The sequence below is a fragment of the Podarcis cretensis genome (assembly GCF_951804945.1).
Source record: "Podarcis cretensis genome assembly, chromosome: 5".
NCBI classification, from domain to species: domain Eukaryota; kingdom Metazoa; phylum Chordata; class Lepidosauria; order Squamata; family Lacertidae; genus Podarcis; species Podarcis cretensis.
In genome coordinates, this window is record NC_137174.1 from 47,845,349 (window position 1) to 47,873,322 (window position 27,974).

General features: G+C 40.6%; 1 protein-coding gene across 2 annotated transcripts in view; it reads right to left on the reverse strand.

Annotated features, from left to right (window-relative positions):
* PLPP4 (phospholipid phosphatase 4) overlaps nucleotides 1-27,974 on the reverse strand; it is a 92,500-nt gene that overhangs the window by 15,001 nt on the left and 49,525 nt on the right. The window lies entirely within an intron of this gene.

The following is a 27,974-nucleotide window of genomic DNA, read 5'->3' on the forward strand; positions in this document are numbered from 1 at the left end:
TATGGATTACAAAAAATTTCGCAACAAAGTATGTTGATTTTAAATGAGAAAATAACAGACCAAGAAGTGGAGGGTGCCATTCAAAACATGCAACTAGGGAAATCTCCAGGACCAGATGGACTAACCTCCAGATATTATAAAGCATTGAAAGAATGGTTAGTACAGCCGCTTAAGGAGGTTTGTAATGAAATATTAGAGGGGGAAAAGGCACCTGAATCGTGGAAAGAAGCCTTCATCACACTTATACCAAAGACCGAAACTGAAAAAAACCAGGTTAAGAACTACCGCCCTATATCACTACTTAATGTGGATTACAAAATATTTGCTGACATTTTAGCAAAAAGACTGAAGAGGGTGTTAATGGAGGAGATTCATAAGGACCAGGCAGGCTTTCTCCCAGGAAGACACTTATCAGATAATGTAAGGAACATAATTGATATTATGGAACTGCTAACTGTAAATATTAACACGAAGGCAGTCCTGATTTTTGTGGACGCGGAGAAAGCCTTTGATAATATCTCTTGGAAGTTCATGAAGAAGAATCTCCATGGGATGGGGGTAGGCCAAAGGTTTGAAAATGGTATAAGTGCAATATATTCTGAACAAAAGGCTAAGTTAATTGTAAATAATGTGGTTACTGATGAACTCTCCATAGAAAAAGGGACACGGCAGGGGTGCCCGATATCCCCATTACTTTTTATATCAGTCCTGGAGATTTTGTTGAACATGATTAGGGGGGACCAGCTGGTAAAAGGAGTTCAGGTCGGAGCTAAACATTATAAATTGAAGGCATTTGCAGATGACCTAGTATTGACTTTACAAGAGCCAGACACTAGTACAAAAAGAGTTTTGGAGTTAATTCAATTCTTTGGCCAGGTGGCAGGATTCAAGTTGAACAAACAAAAAACTAAAGTTCTGGAAAAAAACTTAACAAATGTTGAAAGAGAGAGATTCCAAAATGAAACTGGGTTAATGGTGGCAAAGAAAGTAAAATATTTGGGGATTAACATGACATCTAAAAATGTGAACTTATTTAAAGACAATTATGATAAATGCTGGACAGAGGTAAAGAAAGATCTAGAAATATGGTCGAATTTGAAGCTTTCCTTGTTAGGCCGAATTGCAGTGATCAAAATGAATGTATTGCCTAGAATGTTATTTTTGTTTCAGACATTACAAATTGTGGATAAACTGGATTGTTTCAAGAAGTGGCAGAAAGATATATCTAAATTTATCTGGCAGGGCAAAAAGCCCAGAATAAAATTTAAGATACTTACTGATGTAAAAGAAAGAGGGGGGTTTGCCCTGCCGGATTTGAGACTGTACTATGAATCGGCAGCTTTCTGCTGGTTGAAAGATTGGCTACTTCTTGAGAATGCAGATATTCTGGATTTGGAAGGATTTGATAATAGGTTTGGTTGGCATGCATATTTATGGTACGACAAGGTTAAAGTTCACAAGGGTTTTAAAAACCATATTGTTAGGAAAGCATTATATAATGTTTGGATTCGGTACAAGGATTTGTTGGAAAATAAAACTCCTAGGTGGTTATCACCCATGGAGGCTAAGGAGGTGAAGAAACTTAACATGGAATCCAAATGGCCAAAATATTCTGAAATTTTAGAACAAGAAAGCGGTGAATTTAAACTACAGAGTTTTGAGAAATTAAAGCCCAAGGTGCGAGATTGGCTTCATTATTACCAAATAATGGAAACCTTTAAACAAGACAGGAAAATTGGCTTCCAGGTGGAGAAATCGAAATTGGAAACAGAACTGTTAGAACCCAATACTAAGAATGTATCAAGAATGTACAATTTGTTGCTGAAGTGGAATACAATAGATGAGACAGTTAAATCAGCTATGATTAAATGGGCACAGGACATTGGACATGACATTATGTTTGCTGACTGGGAACAGTTATGGACCACCGGTATTAAATTCACGGCATGTAATGCCCTAAGAGAAAATATTATGAAAATGATTTACAGGTGGTACATGACCCCAGTTAAGCTTGCGAAGATTTATCATCTGCCCAACAATAAATGTTGGAAATGTAATGAGACTGAAGGTACCTTCTTTCACCTTTGGTGGACCTGCCCAAAGATTAAAGCCTTTTGGGAAATGATTTATAATGAAATTAAGAAGGTACTTAAATGTACTTTTCACAAGAAACCAGAGGCATTTCTCTTGGGCATGGTCGGCCAATTGGTGTCAAGGAAGGATAGGACGTTTTTTATGTACGCCACTACAGCAGCAAGGATCCTTCTAGCAAAGTATTGGAAGACACAAGAACTCCCCACACTGGAAGAATGGCAGACGAAAGTGATTGACTTTATGGGACTGGCAGAAATGACTGGCAGAATCCGTGACCAAGAGAAAGAGACGGTGGAGGAAGACAGGAAGAAGTTCAAAGCTTATCTTAAGAACTGTTACAATATTGATGAGTGTTAAAATGTCAAGGGGAAGGAAGATGCAGAATTACAGCTGAAAATGTTTGATGACTTAAGGTGAAATTGAGAAATTTAATAAACTTAAATTTAATTGGCTAAAAGGGTTGCTGAAAAACTGTAAAATAAGGATGCAAAAAGGGTGAGGTATGGGGAAGTCCGAGAAAGGAGGTTTATGAAAATGAGGTTAAGAACTTATATTTGTGTGTTTGTTTGTATTTGTCGACGTTTTTATGTTGCTGTTGTTGTTTTGTTTTAAAATTGGAAAATTAATAAAAATTATTATAAAAAAAAAGTAACCAGAAGCATAAACTTCATCATGCAAGCTTATTCTCATGAGATTGTTTCACGTGAACACTTCCAAAGGGGTCAGAAAAGTGGGTGAATCTTTTCTGTGGCATAACACTTCTTTGGTATAATGTCTTCTTTCATTTAGCATCAATGAAGGTCAATTTCTACACAGAAAAAGAATCAGCAGCTGCAATTTCCATCAGGACGGCAGCTCCTTACAGTTTTACAGTTATGCCTTGTCTAAAGATAAAACACCTCTCTCAATCAGCCTCCCAACTGAACTTGCCATCGATTTGAATTTGTGATTAAAAATGCATTTGTTTTGAGGGATGAAATGTGCCAAAAGCTTCAAAAGCAAATGCCATTTCGTCCTTTGTTTTCAGAAGCAATGCATGCAAGATAAGAGGGTTAACAAAACTCCAGTACTCAATAATTATGCCTTTGTAGGAGTACAATGCCCATTCTTGGCTACTGGCAATTTAGGGAAAGTTTAAGTGAATGGAAGCAAATGGAGAAGGAAGCAAATGGTATCGTATTGGTTACTAATTCCTTTGTATTTGGTGCTGTGGGTTAAACCACAGAGCCTAGGACTTGCTGATCAGAAGGTTGGCGGTTCGAATCCCCGCGACGGGGTGAGCTCCTGTTGCTCGGTCCTTGCTCCTGCCAACCTAGCAGTTCGAAAGCACATCAAAGTGCAAGTAGATAAATAGGTACCGCTCCGGCGGGAAGGTAAACGGCATTTCCGTGTGCTGCTCTGGTTCGCCAGAAGCGGCTTAGTCATGCTGGCCACATGACCTCGAAGCTGTACGCCGGCTCCCTTGGCCAATAAAGCGAGATGAGCGCTGCAACCCCAGAGTCGGTCATGACTGGACCTAATGGTCAGGGGTCCCTTTACCTTTAACGGAGTTGGGCAGGGAAGATCTGGATTACAATCAGCCATTTGCCTAGCTAAAATCAGTCATTTGCCAGCTAAAGCACTCCTGGTTTAACAAAGCATAGTATATTAAACCCACACTCTCGTTCTGCTTTCCGTGCTTCCTCCTCCCCTCTACTCTCTCATGCAAAATAAATAAATGAGCCACAGTTTCCGATTACATCAGAACTGAGAAACTGTGTGTAGGGATATCGCGGAGTGGACAGTGGGGTCCGGAAGGAGCACACTCCCCACCTGCAGGCAGCCACAGTCTGCCTGCACGCGTGACCTTGGGGTGCAGGGCACATCCCCCCCCCAGACAAGCCACAGCTGTCTGAACATTGTTCCCTCTGTCTGACCTTTTGCGGTCTCAGCAGTCTGTGGTGTCCTGTCTGTAACCTTTGTCCCTGAGACCTTTTGTCTCCTTCGTCATACACTGTGCAAGGGGAAAATGATGCTGTGGAAACAGGTGCCAAAATAACTTTGTACCACCCCACGATCTCGGGACCGAAGATGTGTAAAGGTCACAGCCCAAAATGTATTTGCCTGGTTTGCATATTTGTCTCAATAAAAGGAGGCTCCACAGGGCTAGCCAGCAGCTTGCATGCAGCTCACCTGTGCGCAGCTCACCTGATGACCAACCCCCAGTCTTGTTCCTTCACTTCACAATGGTTCAGTCTCTGACTACAAACCAGGATATCAAACTGGGCTCTGATTGTTGCTTGATATCCTGGTTTGTAGTCAGAGATAAAACCAGAGCTCCCCAGCCACATTTGCAATGTGAATCCCTGGTATTAAAATGAATGGGGTGGAATAATGTAATGACATTATAACATGTCATTTACATAATTCCTTGCGTAAATTATGTAAGCTCACACCCTCCAACATTTCTCCAATGAAAATAAGGACGTCCCATCCATAATGATAATTTTACTATTTATACCCCCACAACATCTTACTGGGGTGGAATCTACACACACAAAAAACCGCTGTGCTTTTTAAAGAAACGTTTTGAAGAATGCATTGAATTTGGCATAGCCAAATGTCACATTTGTATATTGCACTTTACAACACATTTAAAACATTTTATTTAAAGCTGTACAGCTGAGTCCTGGGTTGCCCCAGCCACTCTGGGTAGCTTCAAACACATATAAAAGCATAATAAAACATTTAATATTAAAAAACCCTTCCCAATACAGGATTGCCTTCAGATGACTTGGGGGTCGGATAACTCCATACCCTCCAACATTTATTCAATGAAAATATGGACATTCTAAGGAAAAGTGGGTCATTCCTGAATCAAATCAGAAACCAGGATGGCTTCTCTAAATCAGGGACATCCCTGGAAAATAGGGACACTTGGAGGATCTGTAAGCTATGCAATTTCATCACAGATGACAGGCAGGCAAGTAATATAGTGTTTGGTGGAAGATGAACTGCAGCAGAATGGAAACAGTGCTGCATGCAATGAATACAGGGTAGGACAGATAATTAGGCCTTCTTACATTTTTATATGCAATAAATAAATATGAATGGTTTCTATTCATAAGAGGGTTTGGTTGCCGGCACACAGTTGAGTTCAAAGCATGATAAGTAATATTTTTGCTGGCGACTAACTTTTATGGTCTTATGTAAAAGGCTTAATGTTTTGTTACGCTAAATCTTAGTACTACTTCCAATTGGGTACCAGTGGTGAGAAGATATCCCATCTCATATAGAAGGGGAGATGGGAATCTTGTGCAGGGGTGCGGAGACTGACTGTCACATTTGGGGTACCTGCCACAAAGCTGTCTCAGGGAAGGGTATTGTAAAATAGTGATGAAAATGATAAAATAGCTTACAAGTCATTTTAATAATCTAAATGGGCACTTGAAGATGATAGACAGATGACAGATAGATAGATAGATGATAGATGATAGATAGATAGATAGATAGATAGATAGATAGATAGAGATAGAGATAGAGATAGATGATAGATGATAGATAGATAGATGATAGATAGATAGATAGATAGATAGATAGATAGATGATAGATAGATAGATAGATAGATAGATGATTGATAGATGATAGATAGATAGATAGATAGATAGATGATAGATAGATAGGTAGATAGATAGATAGATAGATAGATAGATAGATAGATAGATAGATAGATAGATATAGATGATTGATAGATGATAGATAGATAGATGATAGATAGAACGGATAGATTGATAAATAGATGATAGATAGATAGAGATAGATGATAGATATAGCTAGAATCATTATGAGTTTTCCTCCAGGCTCACAGAAACCAGAGATAATAGGCAGCTTCCTTGATGCTTCGCTTTTGCAGAACGGATAGTCTCAGGAGGGTTCCCAGAGTATGAGATATTATTTTTTCCTTTTAACCACACAAAGGCAACATGAAGAAGGCACAAATTATCACATCCACAGGGTTTCCAGGCCTTATTTTGGGGGGGAAAGAGGCAGGCTTTAATGCTTTTTCCCCCTTTGAGGAGTGAACAAATGTAATTGGGAGTAAGGGGCAAAAGGCTGTGAAACAAATCAGACTGAAATGTATTACGACTGAATCAAACAGACTATGTGGAGCTGTTAATGTCAGATGTGAAGTAGAATTTGTTCCTATAACTAAGAATTGTTTAGGAATGGAGTTGTGGTGTTTTTTTTAATTTGTTTGGTTTTCATTTAAGAGAACTGAACTAATTCACACCTCCTAGACTAAGCATTGGGGTTTTTTGTATGAATGGTATAACAAATAGTTCAGTGTTGAATTTGTGGGGAAAGTGGCTAAATTTAGTTTGCTGGGAATGACATTTCAGGGCTCTTTGCGACATTTCAGTGTCCCCACATTGTGTTTTGAATAGTTGTAATATTTTACTGCCATTTGATGCTGGTATGTTAGAGGGAAAGCACTTGTGATGTTGTCCACCTATGAAATGGAGTCTAATCTAGCTGTTACAATCAATATAGCTCTTTCCTCCTCCCTTTATTAAGTATTATCTTTTGGCTGTGTGAAAACTGGTAAATAATAGAAAGAACATGATAGGATTGAACCAGAAGATGGATATCTAGCAAACTCTGCCTTAAATTGTTAAGCTTATTCCTTTAAGGTGAAGGGGATGAGGGCAAATATTGACACTTACAGTCCTGAGTACCATCAAATCTTTCCTGTCATGTGGAGCTGCTACTCTTGTGCAAGATGACTAACCGAGGGAACCCTGCTGTGTTGTGTGGCTATGAAACTAAATACAATTTTTGCCAGCCCTAGCCTTTCTAGTGAAATATTTATTGTTAAGATTGATTTTCCCAGCTGTGCAACCATCCAAAATTGGGTTATTTATCCAACAAACAGTGCACAAAATGTTAGCAGAAAAGAAAAGAAATGTAATTATCAGCAGTTTGAAAGCTCTCCAGTCTTGAGATGCATATGGATTTTGAAATTGTCAAATAGCTGTGCATTGTCTGTAGACTAGTTCTCAGTTTGATAAGGTGAGGGTGTAATTAGTAAAATAAATAGGAGTGGTAACATTATGTCCTAAGGACTTGGGGATGCTGTTTCCTCTGCCACAAATTAGCTTTGCTTCTTCCAATACTATACTTTGTTTTACTACACTCTATACATTGTGAGGTGATCAGCCTGTGGCCACAATGTAATAGGGGCTTATGGCACACCGGCACAGTTGCAAAAGGATCCAGAGGATGAGTCATGGCATACAGAAGCCAGCCTCTCTCTCATATGCAACATACTGCTGCCAGGTACCTGGCTCAATAGTACAGCTGATTCTCAATAGCACAACTGATCTGCATTTTCAAGATGGAAAGGTGGTACGGCATTTTTCTACTAGGACCCTGCATGTACCCCATGATTAACCTTGTATCCATAATTGTGTTGTTAAAACAGTCCCATAGTTTTCTCAGTCTGTCCTTGGTTCACTTTGATCTGTGATTTGAGTTCCAGTTCACTCTGAGTAAATCAAAGCTCTGTGTTTCACATTCATTCTTAGGGGAAATCTAAAAATGAATATAATTCATTTGTGCAGAAGCCTATTAAATTTGCAGGCAGAGAAACTCCTACAGAGTGGGTTAAACCTGATGGCACAAAAAATGCTTTTGTGAAAATGGTAAAAGGCCCCTAAGGATGCTAGCTAAGTTCATATGTAATGGCAAGTATGGTTTGACTGGTGGTACCACCAGAATATTAGACAGGCATGTTTTCCTCTTCCTCTCCACATCATGCACTCTTGATTTGCTCCCTCACTTCCTTGGTTGAGGAAATCTATGCTCTGCCATTACATTTGAACCAGTGAAACTATGGTTTCTGCAAACTAGGAAGTACGGGAAGGAACTAGAATATGCAAAGAGAGGGAGCGTATAAGCTCAGATGTGGGAAATAGCAAAACTATAGCTTGCAATTATGTGAGAATCAAACCACTATTTGATTGGTTTCATGAAGGACAAGGAGAAGGCAGCTTAGGCATGAAATGTAGCACTCAGTAGAGTGAAAAGGAAGGGGGAGGCAAAGGTAAATATTGGGGGATTTGATGTGGTTGAATTGAGATAGGTTATGTACAGTCTGATCAAAATTATCTATTATCTTATTTTCTCAGCAATTTCTTTCTTTCCACAATGATTAAGGAAAATGAAAAATCATCTGAGGATAGGTCATGAAGAAAGCCCATTCAGTAATCCTTGTACCAAGTGGGACTTACCTCTGAGTAAACACACTTGTGTTTTACATACTGTAGTGAACACTTAAGTCTATTGCACTATGTGTAATTGTCATTTGAAGAGGGTTCATGTTGAATGGATGGGAAAATAACCTGCAAGCCAATGGTCTCCATTTCCTTTTGTCTGCAAACTCATCAATAGCTCCTTCTTAAAAAAAAAGAAAAAGAAAAACCCCCACAGAAGTACGGCTCATTGCATGATCTCCACATGAGGGAGGGCCAAAACAATTTTTCTCCTCAAAGAGTTCCCCTATTTTTTCAATGCTGAGAAACATTCCATCAACCCACCATAGGCAGAGGTGAAGCAGTGCACATTCATTTCATGCAGGTTCCCACAGTGAAGTAATACAAAACAGTATTTATCGTCTGCTTTGTAATAATTTAAGGGGCAGAAATTCACCGGGGGAGTTCACTGCTCTCTCCACTTAGGACTCTGCAGTATGTCAGCAGTAATGCCAACCCTGACAAACACTGGAAATATTACAGGGTTTACTTTCTCTAGGCCTTTTGAAGCTATAAGTAAATGCTGCAGAGATAGAGGTAACAAAGCAACTGGGGCAGATCATTCCATAAACACTGTTCTTCTGTGGTGCCTGGCAAAGATGATAACAGACTGGCTTTCCTCTAGGCTGCTGAAGCCCATGGAAGACAGCAAGATGAAACAGAAACCATAAAATATTTGAATATAATATGAATTATAAATATTTAAATCATGTAAAATGATTCAATAGACTTTTTTAAAAAATAAGAACATAAGAAAGCCTGCTGAATCAGGCCAATGGTCCATCTAATCTAGTATTCTGTTCTCACAGTGGCCAAACAGATGCCTGTGGGAAACCAGCAAGCAAAATTTGAGCACAACAGCATTCCCTGTCTTCTGGTTTCCAGCAGCTCGTATTCAGAAACATTGCTGCCTCTAACTGTGGAGGCAGAACATAGCCATCATGGCTATGACTCTTTCCTCCATGAATGTGTCTATTCCTCTTTTAAAGCCATATACTGTAGGTTGGTTGCCACCACTGCCTTCAGTAGAAGTTCCATATGCACGGAGTGAAAAGCTTTTATCGGTCCTGAATCTTCCAACATTCAGCTTTGCTGGATGCCCACAAGGGGTTAAATTCATTGGATGTCCACATTAAGACATACCTAAGCAGCCTTCTGGGACGCGGGTGGCGCTGTGGTCTAAACCCCAGAGCCTAGGGCTTGCTGATCAGAAGGTCAGCAGTTCAAATCCCCGCGACAGGGTGAGCTCCTGTTGCTCAGTCCCTGCTCCTGCCAACCTAGCAGTTCGAAAGCACATCAAGTGCAAGTAGATAAATAGGTACCACGCCGGCAGGAAGGTAAACAGCATTTCCGTGCACTGCTCTGGTTCGCCAGAAGCGGCTTAGTCATGCTGGCCACATGACCCGGAAGCTGTAAGCCGGCTCCCTCGGCCAATAAAGCGAGATGAGCGCTGCAACCCCAGAGTCGGTCACGACTGGACCTAATGGTCAGGGGTCCATTTACCTTTACCTTTAAGCAGCCTTCCCAACCTGGTGTTCTCCACATGTTTTGGACAACAGCCAACAACATCCCTGACCATTGGCACTGCTGGCTGGGGCTGACAGAAGCAGTAGTTAACAATGTTCAGAGTGCACATGGATCTGTAAAAATTGCAAAAGGCTGAACCTAAAGCTCAAGTGTTCATCAGTCCTCCCAGCCTATTTGGTTGCAGTGGTGGAAAGCGGGCAACAGGTTCATGCCTTGTGTAACAATTGTCTAGCATTATGGTTTGGAAAGGACTCCCATCTGCTTGGAACCCTCTCGACATGGACCTATCTTTCAATAAACCCCTGAACATGGGTGAGCATTCTGAGGTACAGCCTAGGGCACACTCTAATCTAGGCAGGGTTGTTGGGACTAAAACTTCATCCATGTAATAAAGCGTTACAGCCAAACTCCTCTGTGGTTGTTCAATTACAGGGGAAGATCAGTCATGGCAAAAAAACCCCCTGATTTTCAGGGAAGCTTGGACATCATGACTGATTGCCTAATTAAGGAACACTTAATAAATACCCAATAAACCCCAAGGTGTGCAAGAAGTGATGGCAAGCCTCATCTTCTTCACTTAGAAATTGGTTCGGTATGATTGTTGCATGCAAACTTGGAGTGAATTTTCATTGATTGATTTGCACTTTTCATATCTAGAATGTGCAAAGCACAAGCTTGTTAGACTGATGAATTAAACCTCAATGGGTGGTATTCTGTGCTAGTCCTGCTCAGAGTAGCCCTACTAAAGTTAATGAACATGACTAACTTGGGTTTATTAATTTCAGTGGATCTACTCTGAATAGGGCTTAGATACAACCCAAATACAACTAATATGTGCATGCAGCATTTTTTGTATAAAATGAAACAAAAATCATATTCTGATTTTAATACTGCAAAGCAATATGTATGACAAATTAGCTCTTTCTGTATACAGTTGTCACAGAATGTCTTAGCTTGAAGCAGCAGATGGTAAATATTCATGTGTTGATTTCGTTGTGAGACAGATATGTCTCCGAAGAGTCTTAACTCAGATTTGAGCTGGCTCTTCCCTTTAACATGTTACTTTTTTAGATCACAGAGGCCACAGAACAGGGGAAAGATTGGGAAGCTTAAGCAAAAAAGAAAGTAAAGTAGTGATCATTTTCCTCTCCCACAGGCACTGTAAGATGTGAATGCATCCTCTCTCTCTATGAGAGAATTCTGGAAGAAAATAATTCAGGGTGAATATTTATTATTTATAAAGCACCAGAAGTGTGCCAGGTTTTTATTTATTTATTTGCAGAAACAGATGCACAAGAAATTTGCAGAGGAAGCTCCTGGACAGACAGATTTTTGTCCACATTTTAACAGACAAAAACAGGAAGAGTCTGATGAGGGCAAAAGCTCTAACTGCCCCAATCTTCCCTTCATCTGCACCTGAAGCCCAGAACCAGAAACGGCAGCAAAACAGTGGCACAGGTAAGGACCTTGAAAGACACTCCATGGCTGTGCAAAATTGACTTCTTTAAGTGCACCCTTACAGTCTCACTTCAGAGACTGGAAGGAGAGCAGCCATCTAGACAACATGGATTGGCTCCAGATTTCACAAAATACAGGCAACCCCTGATTTGCAGATCCCATTCCATCCTCATTCTGTTCTCTTCCAGATTCAAAACGACCTACACATCTGCAGTTGCACGTCAATTGCATGCACCCAAAATGTACACTATGTTAGTTCTGTGGCCCATAAGCATGACACACATTTGAACCCACGCATACCTGGCAACATGTTTCTGCATGTCAGTTGGTGAATACAATATAGTTATCATAATGAACTTCTCCTACTTTATGTAGGGTAAGTCGATGAATGCTTCTCAACACCAGCGCATTCCCCAGCCATTAAATGCTACCAAAACAGCCAGCCAGCCAGTCGACAAACAAAACAAACAAACAAACAAACAAACAAACAGAAATAGGAGAACAAAAATATATGGCCAAACATCTGAAGGCCCCAATTACATGGCTATCATTTTAAAGCTGACTTCTGTAGTCGGGTGTTAATCTTCTAGTACTGATACTTGACTTTGGAAAGCTTGACTTAGAAGTCTTTGCAATGTGTCACTATGCGTAACATGTAACCTTTTGGATCTGCTGCCAATGCAGCTGTGTTCTGAGTACTCGGAAGTGCTGTAATAACTGATATCCATCCCCACCCCATCTGCCCTTTTCAATCCCTGGAAAAAAATGTGTTTGATGATGGTGAGGAACAGTTGAGACTTTCAGGGGTGGTTGGCTACCCTTAGCAACCCATCAGTATTCCCTTAGAAATTGGGAACAGAATGTCTCAGGGGAACAGAGCTACACCTATAATACAGCCCTGGTACCCAGTGCATTTCTTGCTTGTCTCCTGCAGTGGGCTGACATACCATACCTTGACAATGCTAGGTCATAGAATTGTAGAGTTGGAAGGGACCTTAAGGGTCATGTAGCCCAACCCCCTGCAACCTCATATAACATTGCAATGTCTGCTGAAATATGAGCTGCATCCGATGAGCTTATATTACTTTGCACTAAAGAAGAAAATTATCACAATTTCTAAATGGCAGAAAATTACAGAATTGCCAAAACACCAATCTACAAAGCTGCCCGAGCAACAGCAAGAGACAAATGATCCAGCGCTTTTGTTTATAGAGCCTGATACTTGCCATGATTACCATCTATTTTCCAAATGCAAACAGATAACATTCATCATTGGAATGGCACAACAACTTGCTACAATTCTAGAAGGGGTTTTACACTGCAAACTTCACACTGTTTCTGCAACTGGATATATGTCTCTCTCCTTAAGGAAAATGCATGGCATCAGATGGAAGCTGAAATTACAATCTGACTGTGCAACCAAATGAACAGTTGATGGATGTACATTTCAAGGTCAACATTCTGGATTTATTGGCACAGGAACAATACCTTTGTGAACAAATGAGATAATAAACCAGGACAGAACGGTATGTTCTCACATTTTTTAATATACAGAGTAGCAGAGAAAGAAGGCAGTGAACCTTTCAAAAGAAGGTATATGAATATTATGAATATGAGACAAAACGTAATAACAAACAATATAGCAGACATTGGCAATAGGATTTTACAATGATACGTAACATACCAATGCTAGATATAGTATGTGTTCCTCACAGAATCCCTGCAAAGCAGGCCAGTCCTATAATCTCCCTATAAAATATGGGAGACTGAGCTCCAACACCCCAACAGTGTTGACACTTCTCTAGAACTTTCCACATTTGGCAGCCAGGTCTGTGAGTATCCATTTAAATTTCCCACAATGCCCTGGAGTGACACTAACTTTTGGCATGCAACTTTTGGCATGAACATGGCCAACTGAAGTGGCACCTCCCAGCTGCCCCTTGAAGGTTTTTTCTTATCCTATGAGGCTCACCAGGGGGCATTTTGCCCAGGACCACTCTCAGACTCAGAGCCTGCCCTCTAGGGTATGTAGGTATGTGAAGTCAGGCAGGCTGGAATGCAAGCAAACCAAACAACCAAGAAACAAACCAAAAACAACTTTTGCTGAGGCATTTGTTACAGAGTTATAGCTGGATTTGGATTTTTATGTGAGGAACACTCAAAATAACTAAACCCATGCAGAAAGTTTGCCTTTCTACTAAGCACATTTATCCTTTTGATGTATTGTACCTCTGTAAGAGGTAAAGTACTGCTTATTAAAGTCAAAGGAGAGCACAAGTGGACATTTTTTACCAGTCTCTTGGGATTTGTGTTTTATTGGAATCTGCCCAGTCTCCAATTACCTATAGCAAGCTTTTTCATCTCCCAAGTATGTATGAGAGAAAGGTGTGTGGAATTACCTTTGGGGAAAATGTAGCAAATATTGTTCAAACTGAACTGGGTCATAGCATCACATTTATAATAGTATTACTTCAGCCAACAATGGGACTTCTTTTTTGCTTTCTCTCATAGAACGATATTTAATTTGGCGTTTAGTCACAAGCTGCTATGATTCTTCTCAATCCTGCTTTCTTGTCTGCTATTTTTAGCTTAATCATTTGGTTCCTTTCAGTTTCTTTGCCTTTCTTCCCAGAAGCCAGACCGGTGATTAATTTTCCTCATAAGATTTACTTCATCGGGTTCCTATATAATATTTGAGGCTGCGCATTTTTTATTTATTTAAAAGTTTCTTGAATAATAAAAAGCTAATAAACATTAAACTTTAAACAGGAGTTTTGTTTCTCCTCTGAAGCTTCAACCATGACCAATGGTAGGTAGCTGAAACTGGGGCAGGAACTTAGCTAATTAACTAATAATGTTTGCACCCCGAGGCCCCCAAGCCCTTCCCCTGAAAATAACTTCACACTGACATGTAATTTTAGTTTAAGTTATTGGGCAAAATTTAGGCCACAACTTTATTGATTACAGCAAAGTGAACGGTGTTGGCTTAGGCATTGGCTACAGACTATAACTGACTCCTGCCTCTCTGTATGGAAGTCTGAAAGGGTAAACACCAAACAAGGGAGCAACATCAATGAAGACCAACGAAGCTCACCCCGGGGTTCCTGTGGTCCTGGCATGGCCCTAGCCCCTCAAGTGGACTTCAGACAAGATCCAGGACCCCCAGATTCCTTTACCGGAATACCCTTAGGGAGGGAGGGTGGGTGTTCGGCAGCGCGATGCAAGTTCCCCCAGTTACGCCAAGCTGCTGCTTTTATAGGCCCCAGGAATCACGCCAACTGCCCCAATTGGCCCAAACAGCCTGGCGCAATCCCGGAGCCCAACGGTTAGGGCTTGGGCCATGCCTGGCAACAACTCTCCCAGTGGGGTGGCTTAGGTGTCCACGCACAACCAGGACCCTCATTAAGGAGGATCCCATATCCAGTGCTATTTTTCTTAGAATGGCAATGGTGCCCACCTGAGAGGTGCCAGAATTGAGTTCTGGTGATTTCTGGCTGAAAAAAAAAGCCCTGGTTGTATCAATTCTAGAAGGAAAATACTTGAGGTTGCAATCTTAAACAGATTTTTGTACACACTTAGGCTGCAACCCTATACTCACTTAATTGGGATTAAGTCCCATGGAACCCAAATGGTAATTAAGTCTAACCACATAGAGGACTTCAGTGAACAGGAGTAAATTCCATCAAACAAAGTGGGCATAACTTTTGGGTCAACACACATAAGATTGCACTACAAACTAAATTTACGTTTTCACCGCTGAAATGGATTAAAGTGCTCTGTCACCCTATCACAACAAGTACATTAGAAAATTGAACTTTTGATGTTAAGAAAGTGATGTGGAAGTGCATTGAAAAGTGCAGAACGAATGTGTGATGAAAAGGAAGGCATACGAAAAGACTACAAGGAAACTGGGAGAGAGATTGTCTGAATGCTCATTGTCATATAAATTTCCTGCAAACAAATCAAAATGAATGTTGTATAATCTAACCGCCTTTGTGCAACCTAATCCAAGATGGATGCTCAATAAACAGGAGGAACCTATAATCTGAGACTACCTGTTCATTTCATGTCCGACCGGCCTTCCCTGCCCAGTTTGAACACCAGTGGAAATGTTATCTGAAGCACTTCTGTGTTTCAAAAGTGGCTTGCTGTTCTAAGTGAGGAGGGTGGAAAGGTTTAAAACTACACTCAGAGTGCAGTTCTCTAGACTGTGACGAAAATGCTCAGCTCATAGTTGTGTGGTGTGTGCACTGAAAAATCAATGTCATTTTCATCAAAGTAAGCAAGTAAACTGTTTGGTTATAATATACAGCATGAGTAGGCTGCATGCAACTCAAATGATTCTTCATGGCACACTTCTCCCCAAGGTGTTTTGTGTTGGCAATTGGATTTTATTAAGCACCAAAAGAATCCCAATGGTCGATTTGAAATAGTAAATTTACAGCTCTTGAGTCTTTGGGGATAAGTATGAAAATATGATAGCAGTTCTCATTATTTCTAGGCCTCTATCAAGGATTTCATTTTATTGGCTCAGGGGATTTTAAACATTTGGGATTTAACAACACAGAACTGGAATGTAAAAGCAGCCCTACTCATAGCCCAAGCCCCAAAGCTGCTAGTTCCAAATTTGCAGAGGACTGTGTAACAACAGGAAAAAATAGATTTCTGTTGTATGTTCCAGTGCTCTGGGTGCTCAGAATTTTAGGACTACAAATGCAGACTAAGCTAAACAGGATGCTTAGACATGTGCATTTTGTTCCCTTACTTTATTTTTCCTTTTACAAATAAAAAATAAAAAATGAAGTCATAGGAACTACACTTTACAGTGAAAAACTCGTGAAGGAGAGTGGCTTCTTAACCCTTTCCACTCCTGGCTACTTTTTGCCACAGAGAACATAATAATAATCTGGGTACCCATATTTGGATAGCTTTTTCCCTCTCAGTTTAGGGCTGCAGCCTCTGTAACTCTGAATTTTGTATAACAACAAAAAGAAAAACCCCACCTGAAAGAAAAAGAACATCTTGTATAATTTGGCCGCAAGCTCTTCCCTGTCCCAAGCTTCTCTCTGAAAAGCTATTGATTGTCCTTAGTCCTTTGCAGATTTACAATTACACAGCAGAATTTGACCAGCTAGATAGAGAATTCTTTTGTGGTTGACCTGTCTAGTGGTTTTCTTCTTAAGATTGGTTTTGTCTGTTGTCTTTGTTTCTACTGCTATTTACTTTTGTCAGTATGCATATAACGCTGCATATAACATTGCATAATTTGCCAGGCTTTAAAAGGAAAACAACAATACGTGAGTGTCTCAGACATAAGAGGGTGTTCAAAATGGGGCAGACCAATGCAAGCAGAACTGAAATGGGTCAGAATTGCCGAATTTCAGGTGTGAATCCCTTAAAAAAATATATTCCTCCTTCATCCATACTGCAGATATTCCCCCCAAAGTGTAAGGAAGAAGCCAGTGCAATCCACAACAGCAGGGATGGGGCAAATGTGCACATCCATCATGCTTCTGGGTGCCTTGAATAGGGCTCACCCCACTCGTGAAGTTTATGGAATTGCCCTTACAGAAGGGAGCATTGCATGTATATATTTAAGTTTCCACACTAACAAGGAAGCACCGGATGGGGGCAGATGTCCTTAACTCAAATGTTGTTATGTTGGGAGACATTTAAGAGAAAGAAAACCTTCCAGGGTCCAAACTATTCTAAACAAATATAAGAGAATGAGGATAACAAATCACACTAAACGTCCCCAAACTAAAATTAGGAGGTCTACAGGGGGTTTTCATTCTCCTCAACTGAACCCTTCCCTTTATTGCTATGGCTTCTTCAGAGGGTGAAATATTTCAGAGAGACATTCCTACACAGTTGTTAATTAACAGATTTATCTTGAAAATAGGAAAGTGGTTGCAATTATGGCCAAAGACCTGGAGCTTGTAGCTCATCTATTACTTAAACTGTTCAATCAGTGCTGAAGGAAATATGGTTATACTCCATGAAATTACTAACTGAAGATAATTAATAGCTCAGATTCTCATACCCAACTATAATGGCATGTGCAGAAATCATGCATGATATAAATTCTCTTACTGTACAAAAGTAGGCTATTGAAACTAAATTATGTCTCCACTACACCACACACAGTTTGAGTTTCTTTAAGCTAATGAATAGCTTCAGGAAAAACAAGACTATTGTCTTCCATAATTCATTCATGTCCCAGTTAGTTTATGTGAAGAGATTTTTGATGAAAATAATCTGCCAGATTGCATATTTTTCTACATTAATCTTATTTCCTTTGGAATGCATCTTACTAAATCATACTCAGAGTACATCCACTAGAATCAATGCACTCTTTAGTCATCTGTGGTACAGGAGTAAATCCATATATTCAGAAATGAATTCAATTAGCAAGGTAGCCATGAATCACTTAAATTCATTGATTTTGATGGGTCTACTTAGTGTAAATTGAATGCAACCCTTCAACTTCAGCAGCAGAAATGCATACACACACACACACACACACACACACACACACACACACACATATATATATATATATATATTGTACACACCATAGAGGATGTGCTTCTAAACTTAGGAATGCTTCAAATATGCATATCATCACTTCACATACTTGAATGTGCAGATGTCTCATCACAGTTAAACCACAGATAGAACTTTCCTATTATCTCACACAACCGCTAATGCAGGAGATAAGTTCAAATATTCAGATATTATGTGGAAACATGTATGAATCATCGCATTTTATCCTCCCTCCATTATACCCTGACAGCTTTGCGAGGTATGTTAGGCTGACAGAAAGCAACTGGTCCAAGGTGACCTATAACAGGATTTATGGCCAGGTTGGCATTTGAACCTGTATCTCCAATGTCCTAGTTGCTAGTACAACCAGTACAACCCAATGGCCAAGTGCAGCACTAATTCAATTTCAACTCAGTTCAATTCATATCTAGTGTGTCAATCAAAATCAAGCTATCAATTTACCATGCAAGATTAAAGAGTGTGTGGTTTTCACCTTTTATTTCTTATGTAAGATTTGCCCTATATAATTTAGCTTATGCCTCAATGGCACCTTCAAATTAGAACCATCCATTTCACACCACTAACTGGCTGCCTAATTAAACAAGAGATAAAACAAAATAATGAATGCAACCAGGTGGGTAAAGAAATGTATATTAAGTCATGTCTGCTTTTTGGAGTGTTGCCTGGATAATGCTAAAGCTATTTTTTTTTTTTTTTTGCACCACAAAATTGACCAAATTAGGAAGTTCCCACCTAAACATAAAATCTTCTTTAAAGTGATTTTATGATGTGTAAAATCCTGCAAGCAATTTTTTTCTTAGAGGTGTGTTCACCCAACCAGATATTGGCAGTTGCTCCTAAAAAATGTGGAGTTATTTTCAAGGACCAACTGCTTCCTATTTCTTACACAGTGAGTGCTTTTGAATACTGTAAACATATTGGGAATGGTTGGTATCTGCACAAAGATGTTGCAAGAGGAACAGCCCTGAGGTTACCATAGCTTAAAATGAAACTATTGTTGAATTTAAGAAGATAAGGGTGTAAGAAAAGCCTACTGGATCAGGCCAATGGCCCATATAGTCCAACATCTCATATTGGCCATCCAGATGCTTGTGAGAAACCTGCAAACAGGACCCAAGCACAAGAGCACTCTCTCCTTCTGCAGTTTCCAGCAACTGGTATTCAGAAGCATTATCCCCTGGGACTGTGGAGGTAGAATGTAGCTATTGTGGCTGGTAGCCACTGATAGCTTTATCCTTTATTACGTCGCCCAGTCCCAATTTAAAGCAATAAAAAAAAGTTACCGGAAGAATAGCAAAAACATCAGAAGGCTATAGTCTTGGGCAGAACACAATGAGATCAATCTGCATTTTGTGAAGCAGATAATATTAAACAGAGAGAGAGAGAGAGAGAGAGAGAGAGAGACTATTTCACAAACAGCTTATCCAGCTAAAGAACTTGGCACAATTGCCCTTGTTTACTAATGTGATGCAACTTGCAGCCATTTCATAGGCTATAAGTTGGCACAGGCATAACACATTCCTACATTTGAGCGTCCATAAGAAAAGGCTATAATTTCTATGCAAGGGGGAGCTGGACATCAGCCTCAACCAATATATCTGTGTCCAATCAGTTACACGCTGAAGTGCTCTTCTGCAGTCCACTGATCATGGAAATATCCAACATGCTTCTTCTATATTTTAGATCTGTAATGTAGCGTAGTGTCAGTGTGATCCTATGTCCTTGCACTCAATTTATTTTATTTTTTTAAAGCAATATTATACCACTTTCTATACCTTCCCTAGCTATGGCAGCTACCCTGAGATTCCTTCACTGGATTTCTACTCATCTCCAGTCAATGCCCCATCGTCTATTAAGGAATGCAATTGTTATTCAGGGTCTTATGAGTGAGGGGTCATGCTAGCTGACAGCCTGCAGCTTTCAAAACCCCCTCAGAATTCCTTGCTTACATATTAGGTATCTTCCAATTAGCTCACTGATTAAACTGCTGGGGTGGACACAGGCTTGTTAGATATGATACACACAGCTACTGCTCATGGTCATACCTTCCCCATCCCCACATAAGGATGGGAAGCCAAATCCTTGTCCTGTGCAATGGACCACAGTCAGGAGTTGCATACCCTTTGTGCTCCATCCCTGCAGGATGTGTAGCCCCTGGACCATGCGGTACCTAAACTCCAGGTATTCCGATGACCGCTCCCCACATCAAATGGGGGGCACCTTTCGCATGGTCGTGTGCAGTCCCCCAGATCCCAATGTGGCTCCCAATAGTATGGGCTGGCTTCACCCTCCCCAGGCTGGATACCTGGAGTTCTCCGCCTACCTCAGCCAAACGCCCAATCCCACCTGGGGAGGCATTGCCAAGGGATTGGCCAGGTGGGGGGGGCCTCCCTGCCCACACAACAGAAGGTGAATCTCACCTGAGAAGCGTCAGTTGGCTCCAGAGCTTCTCCTACCCTGCCCTCCCTCAGTTAAACCTTCTTGTGCAGGTTAACCTCTTCTCCACAGGTATGCGGGCGCTGCTATGTCATGGTTGCTGTTGAAGGGCCGGAAATTAATTTTTCTGCATTGGCAGGTCTTGCCTTCCCCGTAGCAAAACATCACAACTTTGGCGGTTTCAGGCCTTGGGCGGAATCCTTTAGTCTATCTTCCCTAAATGGGGGGGGGCGGTGTGTGAAGCGGTGATCCACGCCCCCCTTGTGGCGGTGATCCCAGGGTTCCCCATTAAAGGGGTCTTGAGGGGAGGTATTGCCCATAGGCTGAGAGGTTGTCATTGCTCTCCCCTGAGACGGCGGCAAAACGGGAGGCAGGCTCTCTGTTTGAGCATATGTTCTCCAGAGCCAGCCCAATCCCCACACATTCGGATAACCCTGATGGCCCCCAGATCCCCAGCTGGGGACTGGGAAGGATAGATGTCCAATGCCTGAGCCAAGGTCTCCCTACATCTGAAACCTAATAAACTTGTGGCCAATTTTAATCCCATAGCACGTTGTCTTGAGTCATTATTCCACTCGGGAGTCACCTGGGGTTGGGGGGGACTCTGCCTGTCCACGCAAATGTTTTCTGATACTCAGTTGCCTCCATTGGCACAGGAGGAATCTTTGCATCTTCTCATCTTAGCAGAATCCCAGGTGAGGAAATTCCATGTGGCTCCAGTCTTCTCGCAGGAGTAGGTGGGGTGGGGTGATCAATAAACTTTATATTGGCTTTTAAAAACACTAGCAAAGGTTTTCTAGTGGTTTCGGTTAATGCTTGCTGTTTTATCATTCTTGGCAATAAAAATATAAAGTAATATAAAAGAGCATGCTTTTTGACCAGCGAGCATCAACAGAAACAGCACCCCTTATTAGTGCATTAACTTTCAGTTTCATACTATTATGTGTATTAGTGAACCTGGAAAAGGGAAACAGCTTTTCCTTTATAGGGACATAATTCTTTTTTAAAAATAATAAATAAATAAATTATACCTTAAAAAAACGGAAGTCATGGTGCAGCCACTTCCACAAGCAAAGGACACGATAATTACTGTAATAGAAGTTACAGCCAAATACACTGATTACATGCTTTATCTTACGGTTTCTCATAATGAAAGACTCTGATCTGCTGTAGTCAACAGTAATTGCCACAACTATTATTCAGTCAGTAGAACACACATAATGGTTAGATGAAAATAAACAGAAAGATTTAGTGTAAAGGGCTAAAACTTATAGTGGAAGAAATAAACAATGAGCAGAGATAATACCCCAAATAATGTCCTAAATATTCAGATCTCAAGTGAGTGTTGTTGTTTTTAAGTCAATGAAGGCTTTTGGCTTCAAAAGCAATTGCACACTCTACCCAAAAGTCAACATATCACATAAGTGAATCTTTACTAATTGAAATATATCTAAGAAAATTAAACAACTTACAGGGGTAAGGGGGATAAATTAAATCAGGCACCCCCAAACTCAGCCCTCCAGATGTTTTGGGACTACAACTCCCATCATCCCTAGCTAACAGGACCAGTGGTCAGGGATGATCAGAATTGCAGTCCCAAAACATCTGGAGGGCCGAGTTTGGGGATGCCTGAATTAAATGATCTCATCAGAGGCCACGCAATTATTGGCAGGAGTGCAGCATACACAGTAGTCCCTTTATTCATCAATATTAGGGTATGTAAAAATTTCTCACAATGTTATTTTTCATTTACAAAGTAATTCAAAGTCTCCAAAAGCCAAGAGAAGTTCAACAGAGTGCCAACATTAGGGCTGAAATTGTAACTGGGTGTTAAAAAACAGGGAATTCAGGAATTGTCTGGTAGAAAGGCAGATTCCTTTTTTCAGGACATGTATGATGGACAGGAAATACGGTAGCTTAATGCCTAGGTTAAAATACTGCACTCCACCCTGCCTGGATTGTAGAATCCCAGCTAAATGGAAGAAACCATGGTAAAGTATATACATTGCATGCAGAATGTTGAACCCAGGAGGGAAACACCCCCATATTTTTAAAACAAAATTGATTCATTGCAATGAAAAGCTAGACAGGAGGCACCAGAAAAGCTCCAATTACTATAACCATTTTTAAACAGATGGAAGTTAATTAAAAACTCGGATAATAACTTTGAAAAGGAGACTTGTCAGGTTCTCATACTGTTAGAAAATTGGTATGCTAATTCAGCATGAGGCTATGCATATAATGCCCAGCAGATTGTTTTCCAACTTCTAATGGCAATACACATTCCTCCTAATCTTATTGGGGTGGGTTGCTGCTTTTGTGCCCTCCTTGTGATACAAGACCAGGTGGACCTTTGCTCTGATTTAGCAAGGCTTTAATTACTTCCTTTTAAATTCAACAGCTGTGTGTGTATGTGTGCAAGCAATCTGGGAATCCCCCATATATCCCATGCATACTGCATGTTCACAAAAAAAGTATTTGAGAAATGGTTCATTTTTTTTATAACACTGTACACATAATTACAAAGGTTTTTAGCTAGACCTTTCCTAACAAACCACAATTTAAAAGTTTAACATTAATAATTGTCCTAGAAGACATGCTTTTCAGAATACTTTCCAGTTGTATTAATAACACTGAGCCTTGTACATAAGCAGCTATGTTCAGACTTCCAGGCTAAAATAATCCAAGTGTTGATTTAGGTCACACTCAAGCCATTCATCTCCTCCGTTCAAGAATGAATGTAACTTCCCAACCCTCACAAGTAGCAGCTGCTGCCTGAAATCAAGTATTCACTGCAAGGGGCAGAAGGCATTCAGAAATGATGCACTGAGAAATCATTCCTCAATTGCTCAAAAACAGAGGGCTATTTACAGTAACAAAGAGTGGAGCTATTTTTTAAAAGCACCTCCCAGATTTAAATTCCAACCTTTTATCGCTGGACATCTGGTCAGCCTGGATTTGCTTCACTGCATGCAAATGATGGCCTCGGAAGAGTTTATTTCCCATGCACTCTCACTCTGTGACATTGTTTAAAGCCAAAATTACACTTAACAAGAGACGCTTGTCCAGCGGAAATTCTCCAACAAATATTCGAAGAGTGACACGTTATTAATTTGCTGATGAATTACCCTACAGGACTCAAGCCACATACCTCCCTTATGAAAGTATATTCTTGACTTGGCATGGATATTAGGACATTGATTACTTGAACCTGCCACAAGTCCAATCAAGAAGTACCATTTGATTATTCTGTTAAAGTATGTGGAATGGTTGCCAACTTTTCTATCTTACTCAATTAAAACACATATACTGGTCTCTAGAGAACACAGGTGAGTAGCCCTTAGCCTCGGGGCTGTATGTCCTCCCCTAGTGCTTCCTGAAGCAACTGCATCCATCTACCCATCAGAGCTCATTCCTTTCCAGTTGTTTCCTTCTTATTCTTCCTGCTTTAAAAATGTCCTCCCTCTCTTTCAAATGGGGGGAGAATGCAAGTGCAGACCCAGGTGCAAGAATAGCAGATAAAAAGACCAGTACCAGAAAAGTATCTATCAAAAGGAATTTGGGATTAAAAAAAAGTATTCAAATCCCATTTAAAAACCTTCAAAATAGAGGACATACAACATGATCTAGGAAGGGAATTCCATAGGCATTGGGCCATCATTGAAACCGAAGGGGAGAGAACAAAATATAGCATTTTCTGAGCTCCTTGGAGAAAGTGCAGGATAAAAATCTAACTAATATATTTTGTTTTTACAAGATAATGAAGTCATAGGTACCTTCGAGATTTATCTGATAATGTTTGTGTCATTTAATTATGATTGGCCCTGATGGAGAATGATGCTCAAAAAGGATTTGTTTAGCTTTGCTAAATCCTTTTGCAAGTTTTTATGGCTTTCTTCTTTTGCACTATTCCTGGCTGCTTTGGGAATAACTTTGGTTTGGATTTTTTCAGTGAGCCAACTCTCAAATTCCTTTCTTCGCCACCTATCTGTCAATTTCTAGAAGTGAGCCAGACCAAAAGCTCCTGCCTGTGACAAAACCCAACAGATAAAGCCATGGGCTTGTGTGGATCTTTCCTTGTGCTTCATTTTTATGGCTGACATGGAATTGATTTACTAATGGTACTTGGCATTTGTGTAGGACTTTGTGAGTACTCAAGCACATTACAGTAGTACCTCAGGTTAAGTACTTAATTGGTCCCAGAGGTCCATTCTTAACCTGAAACTGTTCTTAACCTGAAGCACTACTTTAGCTAATGGGGCCTCCTGCTGCCGCTGTGCTGCCGGAGCCCGATTTCTGTTCTTATCCTGAAGCAAAGTTCTTAACCTGAAGCACTGTTTCTGGGTTAGCGGAGTCTGTAACCTGAAGCGTATGTAACCCGAGGTACCACTGTACATGCATGCTGAGAACGATCTTTATGGCTCTGTAAGGGAAATCAGTATTATTAATATTAACACCATTTTGAAGATAGGGGAGAAGAGACTGAGAAATAAGTGGCTTGTCACCCAATAACTCCATGGCTGTTCTGACATTTGAATAGGGGCATGCAAGGCTCATGTTCTTAATCACTATGTTCAGTCCTTTGCTCTTAAGAAACTGATAGGCAATCAACATCTCTGTAAACAAGCAGTATGTTTTGGAAGACTGAGAGCCTCTTTTTGTATTCCTCTGCTCTCTCATTTAATTTTGTTTTGCAGCCAGCTGAACAGACACCAGCATCTATAAAAAGACTGACAGAGCACAAAATAAGGCCTTTCTTCATGAACCACACACTTTTGTCAACTTCTGTTCATCAGTTTATTTCAGGGGCTACTCCACTAATTGTCTTCCTGTACATCTGAGGAACATCCAGGCTTCTCCCAGCAAAAAAAGGATGGGCGGGGTATAAATAATAATTTTTTATCATTACTATTATATAAAGAGAAACACTCAGCAATACTTCCTGGAATAAGAATACAGTGGTACCTCGCAAGACAAATGCCTCGTAAGACGAAAAACTCGCAAAACGAAAGAGTTTTTCATTTTTTGAATTGCTTCGCAAGACGGATTTCCCTATGGGCTTGCTTCGCAAGACGAAAACGTCTTGCAAGTTTGTTTCCTTTGTCTTGCAAGTTTGTTTCCTTTTTCTTAAAACCGTGCATTCACTTTAAGGAGCAACTCATAGCACGCGGTGTGGTAGCCTTTTTTGAGGTTTTTGAAGACTTTGGTGATTTTTGAAGCTTTTCCAAAGTCCATGCTTCGCAAGACAAAAAAATCGCAAGACGAAAAAACTCACGGAATGAATTAATTTCGTCTTGCGAGGCACCACTGTAATACAAGGACAGGCTGACATACATCCGAGCAACATCCAGCTTCTCCCAGCGAAAAAGGAGGTATATAAAGAGAAACACTCAGCAATACATCCTGGAATAAGAATAATACCAGGACAGGCTGACATATCAAACAGTCCCCATTTTAGCACTGACATAATCAGCCTGCAAAGAAATCACCCTCATTTGATGCCAAGAGCAAATTGTATGATTTAAAGCATGTTTTGACCCTACCATCATTGGTGGTAAGAATATGTTGTTGCTTATTGGATGTTCAGCTATCACACTTGCTCATTAATAAAGTGGAAAGACAGCAGAGGGTTTTGGTTTTTTTAAGTCTGGCAGATCTAGGACTAGATGTACACAAGAGAATGGACTGCAGATTTATGTGAAAGCAAACTATTCAGCAATTTTCCCTCCCTCTTTAAGATGTGAGATTTGTCTTGTTTTGCTTTCAGTAGGAACCTCTCCAAGGCATAACGGGGAGAGGAAAATCACAAAATATTCGCCAACATTCTGTTACTATCCAAAAGCATGTCATAAAGACAGGCAGTGAGATAGATTGCAATGGAGTTCATGTGAGTGGAGGCCAGGACTTCCACGTCAGGTAGAGTGAGCAAGTTTTGCAGGCACTATAATGCTGAACCCAAATGCAGCACTTTCTTCTTAGCATGTGATCACAGAGCAGAACTCAAGGCCAACTTTGAAGTGAAAATCTGTCCCCTGGCTCTTCCTCCTCCCCTGAATCACAATCCATTTATTTGGAAGGAAAAAAGCCTAGAAGGCATTTTCTTGGGCTTCCACGGTAATGGATTTCTAATCTCACTACATGACCCTTTTGTTGAGGTGCTCATTGGATTCCTTCTTCTGGCGTTATGCAGCTTTCTCACTTCAGCTGTTAAATATTCGAAAGAACCGGAGAAGGTAATGCATGATCTGGCTCTAGGACCAAGGTGGGAAATGTTATGTAATGTGTCAAACATGCCAATCCAATCCTTGCTGAACACCGTCAAGAAAAGGGAACCTCACATAGCAAGAATTTGATATTATGAACTAAGAAGATAATCTGCTTTCAACTGGTCTTCTTTACTCATAGCGTGTGACATGTTAGCTTCATCTACAATTTCCTTCCCATGTTCAGACAAACCTGGGCTGGGGGGGGGGTTATATTTAATCATAAGAGACTGCTTTTAATTCTCCTTTCAAGAGACTCACCATGCATTAATCATGGCAACTGCCATTCTTTTCGGAGAGAGCCAGCTACATTTTAAAAAAACCCTACTCTAAAAAAAATGAAAACCAGCAAAAGAAGGGTTGTGTTGTTGTTGTTTTTGCAATATTTCCAAATGCAACAGATGCTGGTGAAAATTTGTTGAACTAACCTTGAATGGCGTTGACAACAAGAGTGGGGAATCATTTTCAATCTGAGGGCCACATTCCCTCACTGACAGATTTAAGGTAAGGTTACCAGATGTCCCCGTTTCCCAGGGACAGTCCCAGGATTTACAAATCAGTCCCCGTACCAAATCCATTGAAGTTGAAAAGTGTCCCCGGATTCATTGAAAAAAATCTGGTAACCTTAATTTAAGGGTGCCACATTCCAATAGTGGACAGGGACAAAGTACACTATTTTTTTCTATAGTAGGCTATGTTTCAACTATGCAAAAGCCAGAAGGTTCTGCACATGCACATCTCTCTCAATCCTCCATCCAGGCAAGCAAGAGGCATTATTAAGGGTGAAAGAGCACCTTCCAGTCAGGGAAAAAGCATTTGAGAAGAGTGTTTAGCAGGCAAGTGGGAAATGTGGCCTGAGGAGGGGGAAGGCCTGGGAAGAATCATGAAGGATTGATAGATTTAGCAGGCCACCTTCAGCACCCAGGCCTGAGGTTCCCTATGACAACACAACATATATTAGCAGAATGCCATTCTGTTGAATTAACTGGCTACAAATAAGACCAACCCTCTCACTTCCATCTCCCGCCTGGCATGTGTTTCACAAATTCACAGGTTCACCCCCTCTTTTCCTGCTTCAGCATTAATCCATCTCTGGAGGGCCCAGACATGCCCTAGTGGAAACCATTAGGGAGATACTGGTTTGTCCAAAGTCAACTTTACACATGCATGGTCAGTTACTGACAACTGCTTCTTCAAGAGATCCTATATATTTTGGAAAGGGGCGTCTCAGATCAAACTCCATCAAAAGCATGCATATAATTTTACAGCCACTTCTCTAACAACACTGCTAATCTTTCAGCAATTTTCGCAAAGCAGATTACTTATTCATTCAAATGC